Consider the following 9,856-nt stretch of genomic DNA (forward strand, 5'->3'; position numbering starts at 1 on the left):
CTAGGCATCAAATGTCGTGCACAGAACACAACAAGCCTCACACACACGGCACATGACTCACTCCAGATCGGATCATCAAACACTTAGATCAGAGTACTTAAGCCAAATTAAGAACATACAGTTTAAGGCATTCTTACAAGAGTCAACAAATGAGCCTAAGCGTCACACTAAGTACCCGTTATATTCAAGGCATTACGAAGTTAAGAGATCCTATTCTAATCCTGCCCATAGCCCATAAGTTCCTAACTAAATACTACACCCGGTTCAAATGAAACCCTTGAAAAAGAACCGTGGTTTAAAGAAAAACCAAGGGGGAATTGATACACTACTACAAAATAAAATCCACGCTCACTGCACCATTTGTTTTACTTTTAAAAAAAAAATTCTTTCGACTTTAGTCCCTCAAGATACCCATCGAATGATATCCATCGTCGGGACAAGTCGAAAATGATTTATGTAAATAAACTATGAAACTATTCTACATATAACATACAACAAAGTATCCCTCACCCCACACTTAAAAAGATGGCATGTCCCCATGTCATACAAAATAAAGTAATGCGAGGTAAAGGAACTTCCCTGGTGGATCAGTCTTGATCGGAGACAGTGCCAGGGTCGAGATGACACTCCCTCCCCAGAGCACGCAGCCATCCCATGATTTTCTTCTCTGACTTCGCATTTTGGGTGGCCAAGGCATCAACTCTAGCCCCCAATTTCGTGACGGAAGTGCGCAGCCCTGCCATATCCTATTATAAGGCTGTCATCTGTGTACTCCGTCTGACCTGGGATGGTCCTTCAGCCGTTGTAGCTTGTTCCTATAGGGGTGAGGCAGGTTCAACCTCCTCCTTCCCTTCATCGCCCTCCTTAAGCGCATCAGAATCGTCACTATGAGTTGCCCTAGGTTCCACCGGGTCTTTCCCGATGGTCACTTTATCTGCCCGAAACTTTGCTTCTTTCTTCAACATACCATCCGCATTTGGGTTCTCAGGCACCCTTGCTGCCCGGCACAATCTAGTGACCAGAGAGGGGAAAAAGAACCCATACCTCTTCTGTGGTGAACGGACGAACATCTCAGACTGAATAACCTTGGCCGTATCAAAACCGTGGCCATTCACGAAGCACCAGATCAAGGCAGCTCTCGGACCATTTACCTCCGTGGTGCTGTGGGACGGCAGCAAGCGACTGTTGATGATATACAACCAGCACCTTTCTTTAAAAGTGAGTGAGGCAGAGTGTAGCTTCGATCCCGGCACAACCCACACTACCTCTTTGTCTGGTGCACAGATAGTTCTGAAAAACCTGTTCCGTGTGATGGGTTCTCGCTTGTAAGTATCATAGAAATCTTCTTCCCCATTGAATACAGGCAATCGATTCACTCTCCTGATGGCTTCTATCGAGGCATCCACCCTCGTGTGTCGCACAATACATATTCTATCCTCATGTTCGAGGCAGTTGGCATAGAATCCCGGACAAGCATCAAGTTACCCTCCTCCGGTTCTTCGAAAAAACTATCCAACCTACGCCTGATCAACTCCCGATACATATTTGGGCACTCATCCTGGAGGGACGCCCTGTTAATACCCCTTTTCGGTATAAGTTTTTTAGTGGCCTTCAAACTGAAACGGTCTTGGGCAGCTGTGGAGACAAAACTGGTACGATCAAATTGAGTTGCACTGGCCGGTGCCCATACCCGGGATGAACCTCCATGACCACTTGACGAGGCTCCGGTGGTCCGTCTCTTCTTTGAAGGTGTCATGGTACCTACACAACAAACACTACTATCAGTAATCGGCGGAATATGGGAACCAATGACGGTTACTCAAAATTCACTCGCACAATTGGTCATAATTTACATTCAAACTCATTGTGGCAATTCAACAAACACTTAAGGTGCATATACCCCCCAAGTTACCCAAAGCCCCAATTAAACTTCCATTCCTCACAAACTCAACAATGTCTTCCCCCAATTCAACCAAATCTATTAGCCTCACATGCCACATATATACTACAATCCTAAACCAAGACAAGAGTACCAATGATTCTACTATCCTACACATACAATAGCAAAGGAAAAGAATGGGAAAAATAAAAAATTAAAAACAAAAAAAAATACTAAGAAAGAGGAATAGAATCATGTTACTCACTTGGAGATCTTGGGAGGAACGGAGATTGGGGATTGGTTGAGTGAAGAAGAGGAGGAAGGAGAAGAAGCTTTGTTAATGAAAGCAATTTTGAGGGAGATGGAGAGGGGGGCGTGTGTTTTGTTTTAGGGGAAGGGGGAGGGGAGTGAGATTTTGTTGGGGGGAGGGGGGGTAGAAGAAGTGGGGGAGTGGGCGGTTAGGGGGGGTTTAAGTAAAAAAAAACTAATTAATAGGAAAAAAATAAAAGAAAATAATAATAATAATAATAATAAATTCTGAACCTGGTACCGCCTCATCCGCGGTCGATCTCGTCCAATCCGCGGCCGCGGATAAGGAACAGTGAGGGATACAAATTTGCGCCCCAATCCGCGGTCAAGTCCGCGGGCGCGGACTTGCGACAGTGAAGGCAGTAAAATTTGCGGTCCAATCCGCGGGCGCGGACGGGGGGCAGTGGTCTGTGCAAAATCCGTGGCCTACTCCGCAGTCCAATCCGCGGCTGCGGATATCTATCTCCAGCAATTTTGTCTTTTTCGTATTTTTACCTATCTCCGGGTTAATTTCGTCTCCGGAATCCTTCCGATGAGCATAATTTTATCCCTGCACATTAGTAGATCGGTCAATGCCGTTCAAAATCAATTACAAAAAAAAAGAGTAAAGAAAAATAATGGGTTGCCTCTCAAAAAGCGCCTGAGTTAACGTCGCGGCACGACTATTTACAACAAATCATGGGTTGCCTCCCAGGAAGCGCCTGATTTAACATCACGGCACGACGCAGGCTTTCATTATTACTCTTCGCTCGCGTATTGGGGCTCTTCCAAAGATATCACCACTCTATCCCCTTTTTCTTCGACCATTCCAAGGTAATGTTTCAACCTTTGCCCATTCACCGTGAACTTATATGTCCCATCTTCGGATTCAATTTCTACAGCTCCACTAGAGAACACTTGCACCACTCTGAAGGGTCCTGATATCTAGAATGTGCTTATCATGCATCATTTTCATCCTTTCTTTGTACAATCTTGCATTCTCAAATGCATGGAACCTGAATTCCTCAAGTTCATGTAACTCAGTGACTCTGTTGGTGCCTGTGGTCTCCATATCCAAATTCAACTGCCGCAGTGCCCAAAGGGCTTTATGTTCGACCTCTACCGGAAGATGGCATGCTTTTCCAAACACCAACTTGTATGGTGACATACCAATTGGAGTTTTAAATGTTGTGCGGTATGCCCATAATGCATCATCCAGCTTCTTTTCCCAATCAGTCCTTGTCGCATTCACTGTCTTGGTCAGGACACTTTTGATTTCCCAATTGGACACTTCAACTTGCACGCTCGTCTGTGGGTGGTAAGGTGTGGCTACCTTATGGCGAAATCCATACTTTTCCAACAGCCGTGCGAACGCTCTATTGCAAAAATGGGTTCCGCCATCACTGATTATAGCTCTCGTGGTGCCAAAACGTGTGAAGATATTTTTCTTTAGGAAGCATGTCACCCCTTTTGCATCATTGGTTGGGAGAGCCACCGCTTTGACCCATTTGGAGACATAGTCAACTGCTACCAATATGTATTTGTTATCATACGAGCTGACGAAAGGCCCCATAAAGTCAATCCCCCACATGTCAAAAAACTCCACCTCTTGAATTGTGGTCATCGGCATCTCGTGACGTCAAGATATATTGCCTGTCCTTTGGCACTCATCACAACGTTTTACCCAAGCATAAGCATTCTTGAACAGAGTTGGCCAATACAACCCCGATTCCAACACTTTTGCTGCAGTCTGGATTCCTCTAAAGTGTCCACTATATGGTGAAGCATGGCAAGCCTGCAAAACAGAAGGTTGATCTTTCTCGGGGATACACCTCCGGATCATGTTATCTACACATATTCTAAAAAGTAGAGGTTCATCCCAATAATAAGATCGACAATCACGAAAGAACCTTTTCTTTTGAATTGAAGAGAGTTCATAAGGTACAATACCGCTTGCTAAATAGCTAGCAATATCAGCATACCATGGCGACTCCTCCATTGTCACAGCGAGTAACTGTTCATCCGAGAATGTCTCTGTTATATCTTAAACCTCCATCTTCTTTTCAGCTCCTTCCAACCTTGAGATGTGGTCTGTCACTTGATTGTCCGTCCCTTTTCTGTCACGGATTTTCAGATCGAATTCTTGTAGTAAAAGAACCCAGAAAGCGTGGCTTTGACTCCTTCTTTGCTATCAAGTACCTAATTGTTGCATGGTCAGTACAAATAATAACTTTTGAACCAATTAAGTACGACCTGAATTTGTTGAAGGCAAACACTACAGCCAATATTTCCTTTTCTGTTACGGTGTAATTGAGTTGTGCACCATTGAGTGTCCTGCTTGCATAGTAAATTGGGTGCATTATCTTGTCTTTTCGCTGCCCCAAGACTGCTCCTATAGCATAATCACTGGCGTCGCACATGAGCTCGAACGATTGCTCCTAGTTGGGTGCAACAATGATGGGTGCAGTTACCAGTCTCTTCTTCAGCTCCTCAAATGCCAACCTGCAATCATTAGAAAACACAAAGGGCTGATCCTTTTCAAGGAGTTTACATAAATGGTTAGCAATCTTGGGGGAAAAAAAAATTATGAATCGCCTGTAGAACCCGGTGTGCCCAAGGAAACTTCTCACTGCAATGACCGAAGGGGGCGGTGGTAATTTCTCAATCATATCAACCTTAGCATGGTCGACCTCAATTCCCTTACTGGACACTCGATGCCCCAAAACTATTCCTTCTTGTACCATAAAATGGCACTTTTCCCAATTCAGCACCATATTTGTCTCCACACATCTTTTGAGCACTCTTCTTAAATTCTGAAGACAATCTTCGAATGAATCCCCCACCACGGAGAAATCATCCATAAACACCTCCATAATGTCTTCAACCATATCAGTGAAAATGGCTAACATGCACCGCTAGAATGTAGTCGGCGAATTACAAAGTCCAAAAGGTATTCTCCGAAAGGCAAAGATGCCATACGGACAAGTGAAGGATGTTTTCTCTCTGTCTTCAGGGGCTATTGAGATCTGGTTGTACCCCGAATATCCATCCAAGAAACAGAAGTGAGACCGCCCAGCTAACTTGTCTAACATTTGGTCAATGAAAGGCAAGGGGAAATGGTCCTTCCGGGTGGCTGTGTTCAATTTCCGATAGTCCATGCAAATCCTCCACCCCGTGACTATACGAGTCGAGATCAACTCGTTGTTCTCATTTTGTACGACCGTTATTCCTCCCTTTTTCGGCACACACTGAACAGGGCTGACCCAGTTATTGTCAGAGATGGGGAAGATGATACCCGCATCCAGCCACTTGATCACTTCCTTCTTCACCACCTCTTTCATATTTGGGTTCAGCCGTCGTTGATGCTCTCTGGAAGGTTTGTGCCCCTCTTCCAAGAGAATCTTGTGCATACAAAAGGCTGGACTGATACCCTTTATGTCTACCATGGTCCAACCAATAGCAGTCTTACATTCTTGTAACACCTATAAGAGTTGTTCTATCTGCACAGCTAGCAAACCAGATGATAAAATAACAAGCAAAGTAGAATTAGGCCCTAAGAAAGTGTACTTGAGGTGGGATGGAAGTGGTTTCAGGTCCAACTGTGGTGGCTCCTCTATTGATGATTTTGTAGGTGGTGTTGCTCTTTCTTCTAAGCGTAGGGGCTCGAACTGAGGTTCCCTTTTCTAGAACCCTTGACCCTCGAGAACCATGACCCACTCCGCCAGCCCTTCACCATCCATCTCTTCCAAATTCATCAAACAAGCTTCTAGCGGATCCCTGACATTAAGGGTCTCATCCTCCTCTTGCAGTATCACATCCACGACCTCCACTAGCGAGCAATTTGCAAATTCGCTGGGTCTCCTCATGGATTGTTGAACGTTGAATATTATTTTTTCATTGTTCAACCTCATTTTCAACTCTCCAGTCTCACAATCAATCAATACTCTCCCAGTGGCTAAGAACGGCCTTCCCAGAATGATGGGTATCTCTTCATCCACTTGACAGTCAAGAATGACGAAGTCTGCAGGGAATACAAACTTCCCCACTTGAACAAGATCAAGAATTCTTGTCGATTTTTTGACTATGCAATCAGCCAGTTGCAATAACATTGAGGTCGGTCTAGCTCTGCCAATGCCCAGTTTTGTATAGATTGCCAAGGGCATCAAGTTTATACTGGCCCCCAAGTCACACAATACTTTAGCAAAAACATAACTCCCAATGGTGCATGGGATAGTGAAATTACCTGGATCAGACACTTTTTGAGCCATAGGTCTTGTCACTACCGCGCTGCAAGTCTGTGTCAAAGTTATAGTGGACAGGTCCTGGAAGTCAAATTTTCACGACATCAGGTCCTTCATCATTTTTGCATACCCTGGCATTTCCCTCAAAGCATCCATCAGTGGAATATTCAATTGAATTTGTCGAAGCATTTCCATGAATTTCCTGTATTGATCATCTTTCTTTTGCTTTGCCAATCTATGAGGGAATGGTGCAGGAGTCAACCTCTACCCACTGCTTGGTGTCTTTTCTTTGTTGGAAGCTTTTTCTACCACCTGTTCTGAGAGTTGTTCACCTTCCTTTTCCTTACCCTTGTCAACTTGTGCTTGTTCAATTACAACCTCGGTGAGCTCTGTTGACTCATCTGCCTCTAATGTAACTGGAGTAGTTGGCATAGTCTCTCTCCTAGATTGAGAAACTTCTTACTCTCTGTCTAAATCTCTTCCATTCCTGAGACTCACTGCCATTAGCTGATTTGGGTTTTGTTCCTTTGGGTTAATATTTGTATCTGCAGGCAATGTTCCTTGTGGGCGATTGTTCAAGGCCATAGACAGTTGTCCCAATTGAGTTTCAATGCCTTTGATTGCCGAATCATGTGCTGCTAACTTTTCTTGCATCTTACCATTTGTCCCAATGAGTTGTTGCAGCATGCCCCTGATTTCTATCATGTTGTTGTCCTGTTGTTTATGAGGTGGTTGGTAGGCCAACTGTTGCTGGTGCTGCTGATTATAGCCCTGTTGCCTTTGATAAGGCACGACTTGGCCTTGTGGTCGTGCGCTTCCTGGATTGGGGTTGTGTTGTGGCTGGTTTGGTCTGTACTGCTGGTTTGGTGTTGGTCCCCATTGTTGCCCACCTTGCCTCTGACCTCCAAAATTATTGACATAATTCATGTCTTCTCTGAAGCCCTGGTTGTTATTCTCTCCACTCCACGAGCACACATATGACTGGTTTATGCAAGGAGTGCACAAGCCTCCATTTGTTGTATCAACAATGTGCACTTGCTTTGTACCCATCTCATCAATTTTCTTTGTCAGTAAGCTCATCTGGGTCATGAGAGTGGTTATGTTCTCTGCATTGGAATTGTTTGGGTCAAGAGCAACAGAATGCACTATTGGTGTAAGTGTCGTACCTCTAGTCATCCAACCTGAATTTTGAGCCATCTTGTCGAGAAGAATCTTGCACTCTGTGAACGTTTTGCTAAAAAATGCACCCCCAACTGAAGCATCTACATTGGCCTTCAAACTGTCTTCCAAACCCATGTAGAATCTCTGTCCCAGCATCTGATTTGGAATGCCATGGTGTGGACACTTCACTAGCATACCCTTAAACCTCTCCCAGGTTTCTTGCAAGGTCCCAGTCGGTTTCTGCCTGAACTGCAATATCACATCAATTTGCCTTGTAGTCTTGTTGGGAGTATAAAACTTGTTTAAGAATTGCTTGACTAATTCTTCCCAACTAGCAATGGAGTCTATTGGGAGCGAATTCAGCCAAGTTTGAGCCTCTCCAGTCACTGAGAATGGGAACAGTAATAGGTTAATTGCTTCCGGAGTCACACTCGGTTGTATTTGAGTCACACAAATTGATAGGAAGTTCTTCAAATGTTGTTGTGGGTCTTCGATGTATGCCCCGGAGAACAGTCCCTTATTCTGCAACAGGTGCAGCATGTTGTTGGTAATCTGGAATGCCTCCGCTTGTATCTGAGGAACAGCAATGGCGATGGCCAGGTTATCAGCAGTTGGTTGTGCCCAATCATAAATAGCAGCTTCCGACACAAGAGGTGCCACCACTCCATTGTTTGGGTTAACACGATCATTCCGATTGTTTCCGTTGACGTCGTCCACGTTGTCCATTTCACTTTCGTGTTGGTCTTTTTGTTTTAACTGTTTGTTCTTCTTGTTGGCCCAATTCAATGCCCTGAATGCTTTCTCGGGGTCTGAGAGTCCTTCAAAAAGTTCACCAGTCCTCAAAGAGTTTCTAGGCATACACCTGAGTCACAGAAGAGTTCAAACGTGAGAATTTCAATGGAAAAATTTTAACACCATAGGAAATTGATCTAAACTAAGAATCCTAGCAATTCTTCTAAGTTGTAATAAATAACACCGTTGGTTCCCCGACAACGGCGCTAAAATTTGATCACGCCCAACTATGCCTTGTAAAAAGGACTAAGCGGTCGCTGCAAGTATAATCTGGTTCAAGTCCGGAGTCGAATCCCACAGGGAACTAACATATTTACTACAACTTTTAACAATGCTAATGATAAGCTCAGACAATTTTCGAATGCAAGATTTTTAATAGAGCATAAGTGAAATTTATTTATCTAATGAAAAATGACAACAAAATTAGCAATAATCAAGAATAAGGTTGAATTCAAAGACTAAAAGGATCTAGGGCTATTGATTTTCTCAATTACCGGACTAATTCCTAACACGTTAGCTATAATCTCGCCGTAATACTCTATGAGGATTATGAGTTCCGGGCTACCGTAATTATCTCTCGATCAATTACGATAATTTACTAGTAGCATTCTCTCGAACTACTCTAGTTAACAATTTATGCAACTCAGAATTATCCCACCAAAGCTTCGTTATCTCTAACCCCGCTTTTAAATTCAAGTAATTAATCTCTTAACTTACCCGAGAGTGGTGTTGTTCAACAACAATCTAACCTAGTGTTCTTTCTCAAGCAACACAAGGTAACTAGACACGATTAATCAAGAGCCCTTTCAATTAATCACAACACAACACATAGTTGAACAATCATAGAATAAGAACGGCTCAATTATATCGAAACATAGTCAAAACTTCATCCAACAATTGGTTCCATCAACCCTAGATGATGGGTTTAGCTACTCATACTAATAGATAAAAATTCATTATAACAATTCATAATCAACAATGGAAGTAAGAAGAAGATGATGAAAACTCTTAGGAAATTCTCCGTCTTCTCTCTCTTGTTCTTGCCTCCAAAATCTCCTAAAAACAGCTCTCCTTCTCTTCTGGGCGAATTAGGCTTCATATAGGTTTAGGTTAGTCGGCTTGAAAATTATATAATTGCTCCTGAGTTGTTGGCCTCCGTCCGCCCGTCCGTGGCCGCGGATTCGAGTGCGGATCCGGCCGCGGATTTCAGCCAGTGTTCTGCCTTTAGTGCGTGGTCCAATTCGCGGTCAACTCCGCGGTCGCGCACCTGGAGAGGACCTCCTCGCTTGCTATTCTCGCTCCTTTTCGACCGGGCTAACCTTCGATTGGCCTTCCACACTTCATATTGACTCTAAAACACTCTTTAGCTTCCTCCTAGCTCAGAGTGGCTCCTGCAAAGTATAAAATTCTCAATTAAAGCATTTTGTTATCTTTTAGCATTCAAATATCAATAAAATTCGTCTAAATTATAGTATAAATAGTGTCTAAATTGCAT

Source organism: Nicotiana tabacum, chromosome 23 (genome assembly GCF_000715075.1).
Source record: "Nicotiana tabacum cultivar K326 chromosome 23, ASM71507v2, whole genome shotgun sequence".
NCBI classification, from domain to species: Eukaryota; Viridiplantae; Streptophyta; class Magnoliopsida; order Solanales; family Solanaceae; genus Nicotiana; species Nicotiana tabacum.